This window comes from Carya illinoinensis, chromosome 15 (assembly GCF_018687715.1).
Source record: "Carya illinoinensis cultivar Pawnee chromosome 15, C.illinoinensisPawnee_v1, whole genome shotgun sequence".
In the NCBI taxonomy this organism is placed as follows: Eukaryota; Viridiplantae; Streptophyta; class Magnoliopsida; order Fagales; family Juglandaceae; genus Carya; species Carya illinoinensis.
Genome location: NC_056766.1, coordinates 33,559,270 through 33,578,751, shown reverse-complemented (window position 1 = coordinate 33,578,751; position 19,482 = coordinate 33,559,270). Strand labels below are relative to the sequence as shown.

Below are 19,482 nucleotides of genomic sequence, written 5' to 3'. Positions count from 1 at the left end.
TGACTCAAGTCCCATATTTCTGGTTGGGATATGTTTTGATACCATTTGTAAGACCCCAATGGAATGCTTTAACCATATAGTTTATACTCTAAAATGACTAGTCAATGATACAATTAGAGCCCCATTAGAACCTCATAAAGAACATGAATTTTTCCTTCCCAAACAATATGAGATCTCATTCATCACTTACCCTTATTCTTATCATATGAGCTATCATATATATATATATTATTGGCAGGCGACTTCAATATTTTTCACTTTGATTCGAAAAGGCAGGGGGTCATCCAAGGCCTTGATTGCTATGGAAGAGTTTAATAGTTGGATTGATCAAGGTGGTTTGATTGACATGAAAAATAAGGGTAGCAGATACACCTGGTGCAATGGTTAGTGTAAGCTATCTAGGAGATGGGCTAAGCTTGATCGTGTTTTTCATGATGCCACTTTATTGTCCCGTTTCTCTAATGTTGTTTGTTCATAGTTACCGAGATCAACGTTGGATCATTGCCCGAGGCATATTGAGTTAACTGTTGACCCTTTCTCATATGGCCATTATCCGTTTTGTTCTCAACATATGTGAGCTGATCATTTGACTTTTTTGAATTGTGTTCAGTGGGCTTGGATGGCACCTGTTGTGGGTATTGGTTTGTAGAAGCTTGCTAGTAAATTAAAATATGTTCGGGTTGCTCTTCGTGAATGGAACAATGTGTCTTTTGGTTGGACTACGACCAAGATTGCTCAGCTTGAGGAGCAAGTAGATAGGCTCGAAAGCTGGTTACAACATGACTGGATTGAAGATGCTGATAGGGAGTTAATCTTAACTTCAAAGGAATTGTTTTCGTGGAGACGTTGGGAAGATACTCGATTGGCACAAATGACTAAGTTAAAATGGAAGGTGGATGGAGATCGGTACTCTAAATTTTTCCATGTTTGTTTGGCCAATAAGAGGTGGAAATGCATCTTGGATACGAGAGCTATGGATGGGGCTGTTTTTGTTTCGGTAGAAGCCATCCATCAAGGAGCTGTTGATTATTTCTCTGGTTTTCTCCAAGTGGAGCCCTCTCAAGATCTTCCGGATATTTCTTATTTAATCTCGTCAGTTATTTTTGGTGAGGATAATGATCATATTTGTTGCACACTGTCTATGGATAAAATCTTTGCTGCTCTTTCTTCTATTCTTACAAATAGTTCTTCGAGGCCTAATGGTTTTGGTGTGGGTTTTTTAAGAGTTTTTGGAAGATTGTGAAAGTGGATATCTGGGAAGCAATTTCAGAATCTTTTCTCTCTAAGCAGTTGCCAAGATTCTATTCGGTCTCTTTCATTGTTTTAATTCTGAAGGTTGATATGCCTACATGCTTTGATCAGTTTAGGCTAATTAGCCTATGTTCGGTGTTCTATAAAATCTACTCCTAAATTATTGTTAATTGATTGACAGGTCTCCTCCATAAAATGATCTCTTTTGAGCAAGGAGCTTTCATTTTAGGCATAGCATCTTTGAAAATATTTTCCTCACTCAGGAAATGGTCTAGTCTATTAACAAAAAATCTTATCGTGGCAATATTATCCTCAAAGTGGACATTGCTAAAGCATATGATCGGGTTGATTTAGGGGTGTAAAAAAAAACCGGCAAACCGGAAAACCGGCCCGGACCAAACCGGACCGGACCGGTTGTGTCGGTTTTGGAACGGTTCGGTTCGGAACCGGTTTTCATAAATGAAAAACCGGTTGGAACCGGTCCGGTTTCGGTTTCGATTAGTTTTGGACCGGACCAGACCGGACCGGTACTATTTATATATTAATATTATATATAATATATTTTATATTATATATAACTTTTAATCACATAAAAAATAATTACATATATACTAATACTAATATTCTAATATAGATTATAGTTAATACTCATACTAATATAGTTATACTAAATCATCAAAACTAACACTAACATATAGCTATACTAATAGTCTAATATTAATACTATTATATTGTCTAATATATTATATAGCTATAACTAATACTAATATATATACTAATACTAATCGTCTAATATAGGATTATAGCAGATTTTTTTTTTTACACTAAATTTCTTATTTTAGTTTTTGTTTTATAGCAGTTTTTTATATAGCAAATTTTGTTTATATAACAGATTTTTTTTATAAAGTAAATTTTTTATATCAGAATTTTTTACATAACAGATTTTTTTTTTTTATAAACTAGATTTTTGATAGCAGAATTTTTTTACATAACAGATTTTTTTTTGCAAAGCAGATTTTTGTAAATGGTAAACAAAATTTTTTAAATCAGTTTTTTCTTTTAAACAGAATTTTTATAAAAAATTTTTATTTTATTAAAACCGGAAAACCGGACCAAACCGGACCGGAAACTGGTAAAACCGAAATACTGGTTTAGGAGGAAAATCGGTGCGTAATCGGTTTTGAAAAATGCAAAACCGGTGCCTACCGGTTCGGTCCTAGATTTTGTACAAAACCGGACCGAACCGGACCGGTTACACCCCTAGGTTGATTGGTGTTTCTTGGTGGCTATCCTTCATAGTTTTGGATTTTCTCCTCAGGTTTGTGATTTAATTCAGATTTGTATTTCGTCTCTTTGGTACTTTGTTATAATGGAACCTCTAAAGGTTTTTTTTTGAGGAGGTCATGGTTTGCGTCAGTCGGATCCTCTTTCTCTCTACCTATTTATTATTCTTCAAGAGGTTCTTTCTAGACTTTTTAAGAATACAGTCATGGAGAAAAAGTTTGGTCAATTTTCTCAAGCCACATGTATGATTCAAATCTCTCATCTTATGTATGTTGATGATATGGTGATTTTTACAAATGGTAGCACGGGATCAATTCAGGAGCTTTTATTTGTCTTTGATAAACATGAGACTTGGTCAGGACATAGGATCAATAAAGAAAAGATGGCCATGTTCTTTTCTAAAAAAAATCCTTTGGGTCGCAAGAGAGCTCTTAAGTGTTTGACCGGGCACTCGGAGGGTTTTTTTCCTTTCAAATACTTAGGAGTGCCTATTATTTTGGGAAGATTTAAGCAAGTTCATATGGAGGAGATGATTAACAAAGTCCTTTATAAAATCAATGGTTGGAATATGAAGCTTCTCTCTTTGAGAGGTTGTCTAATTCTCCTTAGGCATGTGCTTTCTAGCACTGTTGAGTACTGTGAAGTCTGGTCCACACCGCTCAAGTGGAGGCATTGGCCGCTCGAGCGAAATCAGGCAGAGTTGAACGCTCGATGTTAGCTCGACAGTGAGCTCGAGCAGATGCGGGAAGGAAGTTCGCTCGACGTGCGCTCGACATGCCGCTCGAGCGAACATGCATTTTACACAGCTCTAGGGTTTTTTCCACCATTTGACTATATATATGATTATTATGTCATATGGCCATATTGTAGAAATATTGTGGACGTATAGTGATTGATCCATCATTATAGTGTGATATTCCTTAATAATAAAATCTTCTGCAGCTCCCGTGGACGTAAGCAATTTGCCGAACCACGTAAATCTTGTGTCGTGTGTGATTGCTTTTCTCGTTCCATATTTCTTTTCAATTTATTGTCATCGTTTTTCATAACAAGCACGACTTTACATTTGTTTGTTGTTTTACTGGTCTCTCAATCTATCATCAAAGAGTTATATTGCTTGATGAGTACTTTCTTTTGGGGCGAGACTAGTGGGAGAGGTAAGAAAAAATGGGTGGCTTGGTCGCATGTGTAACCCTATGGAAGACAGTGATTTGGGTTTGCGAAACCTGGATGATATGTAGAAAGCCCTCCACTTGAGGTTCGTTTGAAATTTAATCCAAAGTAATTTTTATGGGCTCGTTTTTTCAAAGATAAATATATGAGTTCTAAACCATGGTTTCTTATTGATTTGAATAAAGGTATGAGATTTTGAAAGATGATTGTTAAATGTATTCCATTGGTTCTTGAGGATTCTAAGTGACGTATCAAGGAAGGCAATCTTTTCTTTTAGTATGACAAATGGAGCGATCAGGGTCCTTTATTTACTGATCTTTTGATTGTGGGTAGCCCTCGGCTTAAAGTTATGTATTGTAAACTGTCTAATTCATGAGATGTCAACTTGTTGGTTAGTTTGATGGGGCATGAAAATGTTGATGATATTCTTGAATCATTAGCAGTTTGCAAGGGAGGTTCGGATGTGTTGACATGGACGGGGCATGATAATGGTTATTTTTCTACTAAATCAGCTTGGGATTGCATTCGAATAAGGGGTTCCACTATGGATTGGCATTCTTGGATGTGGCATAATCTGCTTCCTTTGAAGGTTTCAGTTTCTATGCGAAAGGCTTGGAACAATGCTTTCAGTGTTGATGATCACTTTCGTTGAGTGGGTGTGCCAATTGTTTCTAGGTGTGACTACTGTGTTGAGGGTAATTATGAAGATCAAAATCATGTTTTGTTTAAAGGGGAATTTGCTGCTCGGGTCTGGTGCTATTTTTGGTCTACCGCTTAGGGGTATTTGGAAAGAGACGGTAACTGCCTGGTTTCGCTGTGTGTCTTCTTCTTCTCAGGTTGGGATAATAGTGGGACTTCTTCATTCTTTTCTTTCTTCGAGTCTTTGACATCGCAAATGTGTAGCTTGCATGGAAGGTCGTCGTCTAAAGTCCTTCAGTGTAGTTTGGCAATCCGTTCATCATTGGATTCATTTAGCCTGCCATTACATCCACAAGATTACTAAATGTTCAAGGAATGATACTTAGATTTTACACTGTTTGCTTATTCCGTCTTTCGTTTCATCAAGGTGCTGTCCTAAATTGGTGGCAGTTTTGGGAATCTTGCTTCTAGGGTGGGTGGTATTATTAGAGATACTTAAGGTAATTTAGTTCATGCTTTTGCTTCTCCTCTAGGAGTTGGTTTGAATAATCATGTGGAGTTATTAGCTCTTTTGTATGGTCTTAAAGCTTGTAAAACTTTGATGATTGGTTTTGTAGAAATTGAACTTGACTCTCAGGTGGTGGTGTCATGGTGGAAGCAACGGAGATGTGGGGTTTGGTATCTGGAAGATTTTTGAGGGGAGATTGTTGGTCTCATAGATTCAATGGTTTATTTTTGTGAGTCATGTCTTCAAAGAGGGGAATAAAAATTTAGACTAGCTAGCAAAGTATGGTGCGATGGGTCATCGTATAGAGTGGCTAGTGATTGGGGAAGTGCTGAGGCTGCTTAGATGTCTAATCCGCTTGGATAAGCTAGGTTTTCCTTCTTTACGCTTCTACTAATATGACCGGTTTTTTATTTGATGTTTTTATTGCTTTTGGTTTTTGTGGTTTGGTTTTGTATTGCTTTATTTCTTGCGTGAGCTAACTTTGTTTTGCAAGTTCCGTGTTTCTTATGCATTGGTTGCAGTTTTTTTCTTTTGGTTATTCTAAACTAATTTATATTGAGGTTTTAAGGTTTTACTATTTTGACGCCTGGGCTTTGGTGCAACTTATTGGTTCAACCTCACGTCGATGCCAATAAGAGAAAAGTACAAAATCTCTCTATATAAAGTTGGAATCTTTCCAATAAAATAAATTAATAGGTTTCTGGTGTCTCACTAGACTAGTTTCATCTCAGGATCAAACATGTAATTTCATTAATCATTTCAAAAAATTATTTTTAATTGTACATCCTTTATTCTTAAATAACAAACAAAATAGAATACTAATCTATTTAGGAAATAACAATTGCAGATAGAATAAAACTAGAAAATACTAATCTAACTAGGAAATCAATAATTTAGAAAAAAATAATTAAAATGAATTAAAACATCTCCACTGACTATGGAGCATCCTCCTAATCTGCATCAATTGCCAGCTCCCTTGAAGAATTTGACTCTGACAAGTTTTAACGAGTGTAAGCAGCACATAGATGTGGATGTAAATGCTGGACTTTCGATGCTTGCAACCAAATTGATTTTGAATTTGGACGATTTTTCCATTGAACTAAAAACTTGTAATACCCTCATTGACGAGTTGTAACAAATTGGTGTTCAAGAATGGAGGCAATCTCATCTTGAGTAGCTGTATTTGTTGGGACACAAAGAGTTGGTGTTTGTGATGCCTCTGGAGCTGGTAATGTGGAAAAATAATTTTCATCACTCTTAAACTCAATGAGATATTCTATATTAAAAATTTGGCTAATACCAAAATCAGAGGGTAAATCAATGATATACACGTTGGTGTCCAATTTCTTGAAGACTTTAAAAGGACCCGCCTTCAGTGCAAATTCTACTTGTGGAAGTACTATATCCCAACTGGTGACATGATCTGCGACGAGACAACGTAATAAATTTTCTAAACTCTTGTTAGTTACTTCAATTTGGTTGTCTGCTTGGGGATGGAATGCACTAAAAAACATCAGCTTCATCCCCTTTTTGTCCACAATGTCTTCAAAAAATAACTCACAAATTTTACGTCCCTATCAGACATGATAGAAGCTGGAAGACTATGTAATCGAATTACTTCTTGCAAGAATAATGCAGCAATCTTTGAGGCATTATAAGTCTTATGACATGGAATGAAATGCGAAATTTTTTAAAAACCATCAACGACCACCATAATTGAGCCATGTTGCCAACGAGTTTTAGGCAACCCAAGAACAAAGTTCATGCTAATATGCTGCCATGGCTTGTTTGGAATGGGAAGTGGTGTATAAAGTCCTACTTGTTGCTTGGTTCCTTTATTTATTTGGCAAATACGACAACGATCAACTGTACCACTATATGCACATCTCTACACATCCAAGGCCAATAGAATCAATCAACAACAATAGCAAAAGTTTTATCATATCCAAAATGTCCAGCTAAACCTCGACCATGGAGTTCTATAATTAGGAACTTGCAAAAAGACCCACGAGGAATGCACATTCGTGTTCTGTAAAATAGATATCCATCTCTCAAAGAATATTCATCACCAAATATGTGCACATGAGTAGATAGATTACTCCACACGTTGCTGAAATCCTCATCATTAGCATACTGTATTTTGAGACTTTCAAATCCTGTAAAATTAGCTGAAAACATATGCAACAAGTGAGGTCTCCTGCTTAAGGCATCCACCACCTTATTTTCAGTCCTCAACTTATGCCTAATAACAAACTCGAACCGCTGCAAATAGTCCATCCAGCGAGCATGTCGGGCATTTAGCTTACTTTGAGAATTTAGATGCTTCAAGGAATCATGATTAGTGTAAAGGATAAACTCTCTATGAATCAAATATGGTCGCCAATGTTTGAATTAAAGCATAGAATTCCATGTCATATACTGAGTATCGTCAGTGAGTGTCATTAAGTTTCTCACTGTAAAAAGCGATGTGGTGACCTTCTTGACTCAATACACTCCCAATTCCTACATGTGAGGCATCACAAATCACTTCAAAAATTTTAGAGAAATCATGCAACTTAAGAACTAGTGTTTGCCCCATTTTCTCTTTAATTTTGGTGAAGCCTTGGTAGCTGTGGCATTCCATGACAAATTCTTTACTTTCAAGCACTCAGTGATTTGGGCCATTATAGTGCTAAATCCATAAATAAATTGGCGATATAATGTGGCCATATCGTGGAAGCTCTTGACTTTGAAAAAATTCTGAAGCGTTGGCCAATTCTAAATAGCTTGCACCTTTGTGGAGTCAGCCTTGACACATTGATCAGAAATTATAAAATCGAGAAATTTGGCACTTTTTTTCATAAAATAACACTTGCCCCGATTAATATAGAGTTGTTCAGCTCTCAAAGTTTTCAATACTTGCTCGACATGGCTTAAATGGTCTTACAAATTTCAGCTAAAGATTAGAATATCATCAAAATAAACAACAACAAATTTACCCAAGAATGACTTGAGAGCTTGTGTCATAACGCGCATGAAGGTGCTTGGTGCATTGGTTAATCCGAAGGGTATGAGTAGCCATTCAAACAAACCATCTTTCATTTTGAAGGACGTCTTCCACTCGTCGCCGGGCCAAATACGAATTTGACAGTATCCACTTCGAAAGTCGTTCTTAGTAAAAATAGAAGAGCTAGTTAGCAAATCCAACATGTCATTAAAACGGGGAATGGAAAAAAGGTATTTCACTATTATCTTGTTAATTGCTCGGCTATCCACGCATATCCTCCAACTACCATCCTTTTTGGGCGTAAGTAAACCGGAACAGCGCAGGGGCTAAGATTCTCTTGAATAAAGCCTTTGTCTAACAATTCCTGAATTTGCTGGCTGAGCTCTTCATTCTCTGTTGGACTCATGCAATAGTGCGGTAAATTAGGTAAGGTTGATCCGAGGATCAAGTCTATAGCATGTTGCACATCCCACATTAGAGGTAGTTGTTTCGACATCTCATCCGGCATAATGTCTTGAAATTTCTCCAACATTGTGGCGAGTTCTGCTGGAACATAACCATCATCTTGTTTTATTTCATGCCTTACTACCATTAGCACCATAGCTTCATCATGTATGACTCGAGAAAATTGACATATGGTCAAAACTAGGACAACTTCCTTTTTGTCTTAAATTTGGAGATTTGTAAAGGATTCAAAACAAATTTCTTACCTTTAAAATTAAATGAGTAAGTGTTAGCATACCCATCATAGGAAACCCACAGATCATAGAGCCACGGACGCCCTAATAGCATGTGACAAACGATCATAGGGATCACATCGCACTAGGCCTCGTCCACATATTTTTTTTCCCAATGAAAATTTAACCAAACATCGTTGCTTGACTAGGACTGAGTTGTCTTCATTAAACCAACTGATCTGATAAGGAGTAGGATACTTCTCAATCTTCAGCCCCAAACATTCTACAGCAGTTTCAGAAATCACATTCATACCGCTGCCATTATCAGTAAAGACGTTCAAAACTCGACCATTATGTTCCATGCGCGTGTGAAAAATATTGGTACGCAACTACTCAAGATTAGCCTGGAACTCTTTCTTAGTTTCGGTCAACACTCAATGAATCATGTAACTAGGTAAATTCGAAGCACCCAAGTGTTCTTCATTGTGACTATCCCCATCGGTCTTCTCTTCATCCATTTCTTCAACAACATCCATTACTAATAATTCTTTTTCACATATGAAGGCTAACTTTTTATCTCTTGTAGGACACACAACAACATAGCATTCAAAACCTTTACATTTATAACATTGTGGCCCTTTGCTGGTATCTTTTACTTTTCCTTTTTGGTCTTCAATCATCGCGGCCCAGGTTGATTTTTCAGCAATGGTGGCCTTTGGAATGAAGGTGTTGTGACATGTTCTGGTCTTAGATATGTTTATATCATTTTTCTCCCAACCGAGACCCCCATTTGTTTCTCAATACATAGTGCCAATTGATATGCCTCCTTTGCATTGATTAAACGTGTAGTCAACATCTCCTTACGTAGATCGCTATGTAATCTGGTGCAGTATCCAGCTAAAGTTTGATGTTCAGTCTCCACAATCTTGCTACGAACAGTCAACTCGTGGAAGCAGTCCGTAAATTGATCAACACTCAATGACCCTTGCCTGAGTTGTAACATCTCTTCGAACATCATTTGCTCATAATCAATGGGCAAATATTTTTCCTTCAGTCGCTCTTTCATCTCCCCCCAGTTAGAAATTGCTGGGCGTCGGGTATGACGTAATTGTTCTTCCACACTTCCCCACCATGCTCGTGCTTGCCCCTTCAATTTCATCCGAACATAACAAACCTTTTGATCCCTTGATACAGCAAACCAATCGAAATAATCCTTAATGGCCGTTAACCAGTCTTCAAAAGCGTTGGGCTATAATTTTCCATAAAAATCCAGCACATCAACTTTTATCGTCTTAGTCAGTTCATCAAGAGGTTGATACTCTGCGTTATGTCCACCATGACCTCAATGAAAATTTTGTCTATGGCGTCGGATACGAGGCCGAAGATCCTCAAACTCCTGGTCTTCTTCATCTTCCCAATCTTTATCAACATCTCTATCACTTTCGTCTAACACCTCTACACGAATTGGGACACGCCCTCTTTGATTGAAAGGTCTAAACTTCTCTCGAGCTTGAAGCTCATCCATGGCATCTAGTCGGTTAGTGAGTTGCTCTAAAGTTGTGGCGATTTGATTGATTTGTTGCTGCAAATTGGGTTGTTCTGTGTGTTGGTTGTTCAAATTTTGATTTTTTTCGATGACGTACAAAGTACCACGATAGGTTACAAGCATGGGGTGCTAAGCTCCTTTAGGAAGGAACCTTACTTTGATGCCAAAATTGGTGCCAACTTCTTGGTTCAACCTCACGTTGATGCCAAGAAGAGAAAGACACAAAATCTCTCTCTATAAAGTTAAAATCTCTCCACGAAAATAAATTAATAGGTTTTTGGTGTCTCATTAGACTAGTCCCATCTCAGGATCAAACATGTAATGTCATTAATCATTTCAAAAAAATGTCTTCAATTGTACATCCTTGATTCTTAAATAGCCAACAAAATAGAATACTAATCTAACTAGGAAATAACAATTGCAGATAGAATAAAACTAGAAAATACTAATCTAACTAGGAAATAACAATTACAAATATAATAAAATCAGGAAATACTAATCTAACTAGGAAAACAATAAATTAGAAAAAGATAATTATTAATTAAAATATCTCCACTAATTATGGAGCATCCTCCTAATTTGCATTAGGTTTGGATCTTATTCTAAAGTTTTCCTCCTCCACAAATGAAGATGATCAATAAACTTAGAGTACCATCCTCTTTCCAAATATATATATATATATATATAATGAGCATCTTCTTGATGTGTGCATATATGTAAGGTTATTTTCGTTGTAAGGGTTTTTGATAAATTAATCCATATAAGAGCCTTATAATGTATGTAAGTTGAATATCAGAATATATATATATATATATATATAGTCAAACAAATTATTCTCTCAAAATATTTTTTTGTTGCTTGAAAACTCGAAAGTTCAGCTCTTTCAATGGAAGCAGCCATTTCCTTATTCTTTTTCTAAACCTAATATTCAAAATTGGTGGCCAAAACCTGATCTAATAATATACCAATATCGAGTCCATGCCAATTTTGTCACTCTTAATTACCATGTACGTACTAATTAATCATGATTTCCATGTTTCAGCAATCAAATCTTCAATCAAGCATGAAAGCAATACATGAAATACAATCAAAGTCCCTCCAAAAGTTTTGGTGAAGAATTTTATATGTTTGAAGATAATTAATTAAGTGCGTGTTTGGGAATGGAAAGCATCTTCATCTCAAAATTTTTCACAATTTCATTCTCAAATATCACTCAAATACAAATATTTTTCAATTTTAATTATAAACTTTTTCATATAAGCATTATCAAATCATTACAACTTTCCCAAACTTTCAAATAAAATACAAAAAATAATACAATTTTTTCAAATTTTAAAACAATAAATAATACTAAAAATTATATTCTAATAATATTTTAACTTGATAATATTTTTATTTAAATTCTTATCTCTCATTTCCCAAAACCCAATAAAACATTTTAATTCAAACCATTTCACACTTCATTACTATTTACATACTTCTTATATCATCTCATTCTCTAAACATCTCCTAAGGCTGTGTGTGGTAAGTGAGACTACTTCACAACTATTCACAAACAGTTCATTACTTTCATAAACTATTTATTACTTTTTCACTATTATTAACAGATTATCTAAAATCATTTCAGCATTCAAACGTATCCGAGTTATAAGTCCTAACTACTACTATTGTGGACAGGACAGGGAAAACATATGTCTTTTATTTGTACAAGGGCATTAAGGATTTAAGGTGCAAAAGTTATCTAAATATTGGACTTATACCTGCAATTAGTAAATCGTCTCATGGTACATTTGTTTTTAATTCCTAAGTAGCTAGGCTGCATGCCCAAAGTTTTATATTTAATTATAAGAGTTTTTCAAACGGTTTTACTACTTTCTCAACAATTTATATATAATGTGTTTTTTATCGTTATTATTATTATTATTTTTATATGAAGCTGTTGACAATAAGCGATGATATATCATGTGAATGATTACAAAACGACATCTAAAGATGATCTTTCTAATGAATAATTAGCAACTAATTCTCGATTTAATTGTGAGATAATTCGTTTTTCAGATTTTTGAGATCTATACCGTCCAAATTATAAAAAAAAGCTAGACAAGAAATTAATATGGAGAGGTACCTTGATCACGCAGAATATCTTCATGCATGCATTGGCTACAAATTCATGCATGCATATACATCGATCGTCCAACTCAATTTACTTCGGGCGACCAAGAAACCATATCAGCCAATGAAGTGGCTCATCTATATGCATATTGACGATCAAAGGACCTTTGCTAGAATGACATGCTGTCCCGAAATCAAAATTAATTAATGAAATGTCATTGACAATAATACAAGAGTTTTGCTATGTATAAGTCAATACTGTATTGATATATGAATACTACTATTTGTTTAGGATTATGTTATAATTAGAAGAAGTAATTAATTAAAAAGATTAATTCTTTTTTATGCTAACTGACGTGGAAGACTTTCGCATTAACAATATGTTGAGTAGTGTTACATGCAGATCACTTAGAAATATAATTTTCATTATAAAAATAAGAGGTTAAATATGTGATACTATCATGCATGCATTACAAACCACCCAAGCTTGAAGTATGCATACCAAATTGAGTAGTGTTAGTAAGCAGTAATTATTGCGTACTTTTTATATACTATACTGATGTGATTCGTTAAAACAGTTATTTTATATAAAAAAAGTGATACACCAATCACATTAATGGAGTGTACAAGGAATACGTAAAAATGACTGTGTATATAATTTTTGTTATAATTTATATTGTCTACTAGATTGAGAAAAACTAATTAAACATGATAATTTTTTTGATAAAGACCCTTTTCTCTTACACTATAATTTTCAATAAAAATATGAAATATTTAAAGAGTTTTGTCATACATAACAAGCCACTTGTAGTGGGACCTAATATAATTTAGAAAAACCAAGAAATTAATAATTTTTTAGCATAATTGATGTAGAAAGCTTCCACATCATCGATGTGCTGGGTGTACATGTAAAAAGTAAGGCTTATAGATAGATTTCAGAATTTTTAAAACATTTTTTTTCTTAGGAAAGTATATTTAAAACATTCTTATCAAGCTTGTAAATCTTATGATCCATGCAGATTAAGTCAAATTACCTGCTCTCACTTCAAAATTAGTGAAAGAAATGCCTAATTAATATATAAAAATAATCCATGGTTTTTTTTTTTTTAAATCCCTGAATTACACAAATATTCCATACCAGGAATCAAATAGTACTTAAAAGATCAAAAGAAAATATTAAAAAATAAATGAGAAAAAAAGCACAAAATTAATGAAAATGATGGCATGGTGGGGAGGATTAACCCCTCCCTCCACCCGGCCATCTCTGCAGCCGACTGGGCACACAATGGAGACGAGTTCTCTGGCCTCTTCCACCCCGCACGCACACCATCTGTGCCTTAAACTAATAGTTATCCTAGCCCCATTCCAACCATCTGGGTGTGAGGGTCAGGACCCATCATTCATGTAAGCCGGTGTGTAAAGTCATTTTTCGTGTCTTGACAAATTCTCTTACAAATTAAGTCTTTCCATGTCGACGCGAAAGATGTACTTTATACACTGACTTACTAATAAAATTTTTCACTAATTAAATTATGTATGTGAATGGCCCCATTCTAACCCAATTCCCATTGTTTATGAGGAGGGTCAGGACCATCATATCTACACGATGATTTTTGCTTTGAGCCCATCCCATCATGTCTATATAATTTGTTGGTTTAAAGACAGTATCTGAACCAGATATATGGGCTTTCCCCCTATACTACTTTTACTGTTAATCAATGACTATATATAATGGTTTAACTTTATAGAGGTAGGCCCAGTACTAAAGAACATGTCCTACATACCCACATTCGAAGCTGACATTTTACATTGGGAAAACATTAATATTGCATGTTCAGCTTTCCATTCGCTACAAAAAGAAACCTAAATTTTCAGTTGGGGGCCCATTTGCGTTCTTTAATTCTGTTCACAAAAATATAAAAAGGAAAGGGAATTGTTGTAAAATAAAATTGCATTCATTATATATAATAGGAAAATGATTTGTATAGTCTTAGAGTGTATGTGCAATCTCTATATGCACTTTAAAAAAAAAAAAAAAGTGGATAAATTTAAAATTCACATGAAAATAATCATTTTTTCTCAGTAGAAAAATTGCATATAGCACTACTCTCTCTCTCTCTCTCTCTCTCTCTCTCTCTCTCTCTCTCTATATATATATATATATAAACTTTTGAGTTCTTGGACCAATCCACAAAAAGAGGGAAGGTGCAATTGAAACTCAACACAACCATTAATTTATACCCTAGCTAGATTAACCCAAAACAACTGCAATCTAGCAATATTTAATGTTCAGAAATAAAATATAAAATTGAAAGTACTCAACATGCATAATCATTTATAGTAATTACAATATATCACAAGTAAAAAAATTCCAATACTAACAAGCAAAACTGTCAAAAATAATTACTGAATTCGTTGGAATTCTAATAGAAATCTAAATATTTTTCTCTTTCGTTTTTTCTATGTATATTTTATGAAATATAACAGTACTTGAGTACTACATGGAACGAGAATATATATATATATATATATATATATATATATATATATATGTATAAGTTGCTTAAGAGTGATCTGATCTAACACTAGGTGAATATTGCATGATGATCATCATGCATGTGGATTTAAATAGCTTAGTAGTACTTTTAATTTGCTCCTCCGTATATAATATTTTAATATATATAGTATTATTGCCTTAGAAATTCGAGACTAGTCCTGAGACGTGCCATACCTAGGGCTACTGATGAGTGCTTCTATACGCCTGGCTTAGGTTCTAGTATTTTAACTTTGAGTAATGATTTGAAAAAGTTTAAAATAGACAAGTCTCGTGCAGTCGTTTTGTAAAAAAATGGATCCCACCATATATGAAAATTAGTTCCGTGCAGTCTATGTATAGAACTTGTTTATTTGATACTTGTATCTAACATTATTCTTTAACTTTTATAGTCATTATTTATGTCCAAAGATTGGAAGATGAACATTAGAAGGATGGCTATATACAGCAGATTATTATGTCGAGATTAAATTTTTTAATTTATACATTTTCTTTCACTTCAACTTGTTATTTTCTAGCATTATATATATGTTTGCATGCTTGCATGATAGGAAGGTAGATGAATTGGACAAAGTGAAAGTGGTATTCAAGTACCTTTTAATTGTAAATGTGAAATCATCATTTATCCTAAAGTTTTAAATTGAGTAGAAAATGTGGATTTAATTATTTATATCCTTATATAACACTCTCATGTGTGGCTAATCTCCCTCTCAATAAGTGGTTTCATCTTGTGGAATATTTAATTACTAAAGTCAGAGTTCTAACTTAAGATCCGTGCTCTGATATCATATGTGAAATTACCACTTATTCTAAAAACTTAAGATGATGGAAAGATATATATTTAACTATCTAATATAGACTTCGTAATAGAACTTGACAGACTACTCAGTGTCTGCAAATTTGCATTAGTTCAATTATGTGTCTCTCTCTCTCGCTCGCTATAAATATAATATAAATTTATACAAAAATATCTCAGATGATTTGTGAATAGTAGTAAAATAATTTTTGAATAGTAGTGAAATAATTTTAATTATGAATAGTAATGAAGTAATCTTACTAGAATATCTGAGAAGAGTTGTGTTCTCAAATAGCCCTAAGTCCTTATATTAATTTATGAACTTACATTTCACTGTGCTTTGTACTAATTCATGCTTGCTGTCTACATGATACGTACACGCACAAGAGGCTGTCCTTTCAAGTTGACTTGGCTTACAGACACACACCCAAATCACCTACATTGATTTCAGCTGGCTAACTTAGCTTTGCTTTCATCTTACTACACGTGCCTAGGTTGTGACACATACAATTACAAATTGTACAAGCTGAGGTGCTAGGGGACGGTAATTAGTTAGATAGGCTGTTTCAATGTTTCTGTTTTTTCTATTATGTCCATCACTCCAGATTTTCTTCTATCTCTCAAAAGGTCAGGCTTGAATCTTTATATTAAATTCATTTTCTCATACATACATATATATATATATATATGCATGACTTTGTACATGACTAAGTTAATTTAGAACTGTACATAAGGATAATCTGTGTTGTTTGTTCTTGGCACCATCATGAATAGTGGGATATATATATACTATGTGCATCGACATTATGTGTGAATATTAAAGATTTTTGGGCAGCCAATGAAGTAGTTATATATGTTAAATTTCTTGGAGACTGAGAACAATATATATATAAGTAAGAGATCAAACAAAAAACAAAATTTTTTAATAATGTTTTTTTTAAGATTATACTAAGGGGGGCGGAAGATTAGGGCTAATTTGAGTACTAGAGCATTTTGAGAAAACTCCACTACTATTCATTATTTTATTATTACTTTTTACATATTTTTTTATTATATTTTAAAACTATTTAATATTTTATTACCATTTTTTTTATTACTATTCACAGAATATCTGAGATCACCTCACTACCTATACCTAAACCTAAACACAACCTAAAAAGTTTGATTTTTTTTTTTAGGTTAAAAAAAGGGTTTGGCTAGTGAACGTGAATATACTATTTTTCAGGACACAAAGACAAGCTAGTCACTTCTATGAGATATGGCATAAGAAAGTCATCCACAACAGATCACAATAAAGTAGTTTTCTATATATCTACAGTAATATATTCTCAACATTTTCTTTTTAAACATATAAAACTTCCCATTTTAATATATTTCGTCTCTTCATTAAAATATATCATTTTCATGTAAATAAAAACTAATTTAATTTTTTTTACAAAGAACATTAAATCCATTATTTATATACATATATTTTTAAGGTGACACCCACATTTAAGTTAAAACCTAGCTATAAGCTCATTAAAAAAAAAAAAAAAAACCTAGCTATAAAATGTTCACAAAAACTTCCCAACATTTTACATCCAAACATCCCCTAGTTTGAATTAAGGGGCATTAATTAATTTGTACAGTGAAGCTGAACCTATCATGCATGCTTACACATACATAGATTCGTGAGTATCTATTCAGAAAATATATGCAAATCTTAATCCAGAATGGGGATATTACCATAATTGGTATGAGGGCAATGATATATGACTATTCCTCCTTTTGGGGAGAGAGAGAGAGAGATCTCAGCAGCATATGCATGCAGGTGGCAGTGGTGGTACAGAGGGTGAGGAGTACTGGGAGGTATCGAAGATCAGATCAATCGACGTGATCATCATTATCAGATTGTTTTATTTCCAATAATTACGGAAAAAAAGAGCAAGTGGAGACAAGATTTTCCCAATACTCGAGGGGTGACGTACGAACAGCTATATCCATGCTAGGATTACTGCAAACGTCCTATAATTTGTACTCCGCACAAACCAGCAGCGAATTTTGAGGTTGTTTTTCACAAAAAATGAAAAAAAGGAAATTGGGAGTACTGAGAATTAGGAGAAGGATCATCCATGGTAGTTGTAGAACTGCATCGGTACTACCACTACTCTACCTAAAGAGTATCCTTTCCCACAACAAACTAAGCGGCCAGCCTCCATTCTCTCAAATGGCGACACGAGTAATACATGAAAACTCAGGGGAAAAAAACCCTCAAAAAGAAGAAAAAAGAGAAAAGAACCAAGGTAAACTTCTAACAGCAATAAAAAGAAGCATGGACCTTGTATTTTACCTGGGATATAATCAAATTTTGGCTTCGTTTTGCTTAGAAGATCATGTTCTTCTTGTCCAGCCATTGCAGTCTGTGCTTAAAAATAATCTTCGTTCATCACAATGAAAAAGAGAAGAAAAATTGATGTCATCTGTAGAGCACTAGCCCTATAGAGAGAGAGAGAGAGAGAGAGAGAGAGAGAGAGAGGGAGTGGCATTTGAATCTGCAAAATATATATGATCTTACCTTAGAATTCAGCAACTTTTTCTCTGCACTTTTCAACACAGGCACCTTTCTTTCTCTGCACATTTGCTTCAAAGGAAGGTCTCTCCAAATGCAGAAAGTTTATGCCATCGGCATCTAATGTTTCTTTTTCTTCTCCCTCTCAGAATTAGTTGTGTGATAGGGAAAATGGTAAGTGAAAGAAAAGTAACAGTAATGATTTAGAACGAGTAGCTTGATCCATGGAAATCATTTAAATTCTGAAAAAGAAGCCAAAAAGACGACGAGATTAACGGAATGTGAGAGAGACAAATCTAGAAAAAGGAAGATACTGCAATAAATAATCGATACGGACTAGCAGTTCCAGGATCCACTGCACTCCTCCTCCTGCTGCTAAATGAGCTGGCTAGGGTTTTATTTTATGGAGAGAAAGATAAAAAAGGGCAAGTAATTGGCACTTCCCCCAGATAAAAAAATATGAAAAAAAAGCCATAACACGGGCATAGTGATGAAGTACGTACGAAAGATGGAACAGTAACATGAGTGTCAGATTCGAAGAGATGAAGTTATGGGGGCTCTACAAGGGTTCAGCAATGGTAGTTACCTTGGAAAGTGTGAGCTTTTTGTGTGTTTTGTACGGAAAGGTGCTGGCTATTGGTGGAAGGGAAATAGATCACGACCTTTTTCCATAGGACGTACGTATCCCGGTCAGGCCAGCAGGCTGCTGCAGCGTAATCTCTCTATCCGAAGGATTGTGTTTGTGTCTAAAGATTGAGCCATGAACTTGCCCAGATATAACATAATCTATTAGTATTTATATAATATTGACAATGATGGTAATACTTAGTCCTCCGTTTCTTTGCATTGATCCTCAAAATAAACATAAGGTATTTCCTGTACGTAGTTTCATCCTCTTCTGTAGGAAGATTCAAACCACATTAATCGTACAAGAGGATTGACATTGACTTCTATCAAATTCTAAAATATAACTAAGAGCACTAACATTAGTTTTTCTATATACATCTTCAAATTTCATCTTTTAAAAATTGATTTTACATATAATAAAAAACTTCCACGTTAAATTATGCATATTTAAAACAACTAATAATAAAATATTATTATTTTTTGTTTTTTTAAATTGTTATTTTTATATATTTTATAATTAGCACAATGTGCTCAAAAATACTAATTCCATATATCTAAATATTATTAATTTTATATATCAAAATGATCACTTTTATCAATAAATATTAATATATATATATATATATATATAAAACACTTTGTATCATCGATCAACTTAATATAAATTTAATATATTAAAATCATCTTAATACAAATTTCACAAAATTGATTTTAATGGGTATGAGAGAGAAAAAATAGTAAAATAATATTTGAAAAGTGAATTATACTTTTTTAAATTTAA

The 19,482-nt window shown here is 34.0% G+C and overlaps 1 long non-coding RNA gene across 3 annotated transcripts in view; it reads right to left on the bottom strand.

Moving 5' to 3' along the window:
- LOC122297453 overlaps window positions 1–18,510 on the bottom strand; it is a 32,491-nt gene extending 13,981 nt beyond the window's left edge. For 2 of the 3 annotated variants that reach the window (XR_006238783.1, XR_006238785.1), the window contains exons 1-4: window positions 18,412–18,510; window positions 18,081–18,316; window positions 17,856–17,942; window positions 12,190–12,359 (exon numbers count right to left, since the gene is read on the bottom strand). This is a non-coding gene — a long non-coding RNA (uncharacterized LOC122297453). Of the gene's footprint in view, window positions 1–2,505; window positions 6,081–12,189; window positions 12,360–17,855; window positions 17,943–18,080; window positions 18,317–18,411 lie in introns of those variants that run through there. The other variant, XR_006238784.1, reaches the window with a different exon arrangement.
- Between the last annotated feature and the right edge of the window lie 972 nt (window positions 18,511–19,482).